Source organism: Biomphalaria glabrata, chromosome 8, assembly GCF_947242115.1.
Source record: "Biomphalaria glabrata chromosome 8, xgBioGlab47.1, whole genome shotgun sequence".
Classification (NCBI taxonomy): domain Eukaryota; kingdom Metazoa; phylum Mollusca; class Gastropoda; family Planorbidae; genus Biomphalaria; species Biomphalaria glabrata.
The window spans coordinates 16919636-16921419 of NC_074718.1; the positions used below are offsets into that span (position 1 = coordinate 16919636).

Here is a 1784-nt window from a genome sequence, read left to right on the forward strand (position 1 = left end):
CTAAAGAATTTGACAACTCAGGGCTCCAAAGTAACGTAACAGTTTAATGTCCAATAAATTACAACGAATACTGTACAATTGGAAACACGTAACACAGACTGTACAAATATCTCTCCGTATCAACCGTATCGCCGTATCAACCCTTGCACTGGCCTCTCCGTCTCATTCCAGGCTTGAACTGGGTCCAGCAGCACAGGACTGACTTCATACACTAGGCTCGTTGTGTTGGACTTGGTCACATACCAAGATAAAGACGCATTTCGTCTCAACTGTACTTGACAGTACTCCGCACTGAACCGTCGTAATGCTCCGTACAGGACCACACATCTGAACCACAACGAACTGTGTTGTAGTCGACCGGACTGTATTGAACCTGGCTCTAAACCGTCTTGACTGCGACACCTCCACTCATTATATAAGGTCCCTGCTGGCCTTCTAGAACAGGACGGAACATCGCTCGACGTTTCATGTTTCGTCACATGACTAAATTACTCGTGACAATCTTGAGCTCTGTTCACGACGCCGATCCTTCCCGAACCGTAATGTCGACATTAGTCTCGGCTGACCGTCGTAACTCGTCACGGTTGACCGCTCGACTAGCACTGGCCTGGGGCGATTTGCGTCGGCTGAATAGACACACACCACTACCCCCATGTGTGCCACCACCAGATTTATAACAATATGTTTGTGATGTCTTGTGAATAAATAGTCATGTTTTGTGTTGAAGGTTAATATGACTTGCAAGAATTATTTAGATTGTACCTCATCAAATAAATTATAGACATTTCTTCACTTCCACGCCTGAATAAAGCCCTTGAGCCCGAAAGATACACAGAAGGCCTGAAAGCGAAAGCCCTTCACAGTTACACCATAAAAAAAAACTATAATAAAAGAGCATGAGACCTGCCCCGGCTGAGTGTGGACCAAAACGTTTACTTCCAGAGTCCAGGAAACAATGATTGGCGGCCTGGCAAAGTCATTATGAGAAACAGTGAGCGGTCTTACACTGTCAAGGGAACAAAGGGCGGTACCAATGTTAGGAACAGAGTGCACATCCGGCACAGGAATGTCCCTTACTCATACATCTTTTCAGAAGACGAAACAGTAACCCATGAGACACCACTAGAAGCCTCATCCACAGACTTAACACCACAACCATCCTTAGAGTCCATCCCCGGCCCTGATTGGTCCTAACCATTGGCTCACGGAGCAGAGCCTATCGTGAGTGGGTGAACGAGAGCTACCCCTACGTGGCACAAGTACTATGACATGGGCAAGTGGGCAACATTTGTATAGTCTTTAATATTCATGTATATTGTGTAATACGTTTATTATATGTTATACTTATAAATGTTTACAGCCCCACAACGATATTAGTCGCCTTGATTATTAACACCAACTTAACAATGAATAACTGTTTTTGTAGAAGACAATCTGACTGTGCGTTGTATTTGAGTGGTTTACTATCATTGTAGCTCTAGTGCTCTGATCCACTGATTAGGAAAATGAGTTTCTACAAACGAGTTGACAATTTTCTTTAGTTTTGTTAGACTGTAGTCATATATTTTGATTATATTTTCCATATAGTCTCTAATAGATTGAAGAGAGCTATGATCTGAAGGTAGAGATTTATGTGTTTTTTCATGGTTTCCTGTGTTATTTTTTCAGGTTGGTGTTTATTTTTTAGATTTACAGATTCCTGTATGGAAGACAGTTTAGTGCCAGTTTGTGGATTTTACTTTTGATATCTTAGCTCTTTAAGTTTTCCCTTTTAGTAAATTGGG

General features: G+C 42.3%; 1 protein-coding gene across 2 annotated transcripts in view; it reads right to left on the reverse strand.

Moving 5' to 3' along the window:
- The window catches only part of LOC106076018 (uncharacterized), a 225276-nt gene that overhangs the window by 172453 nt on the left and 51039 nt on the right, over positions 1 to 1784 (reverse strand). The gene's annotated exons all lie outside the window — the stretch shown is intronic.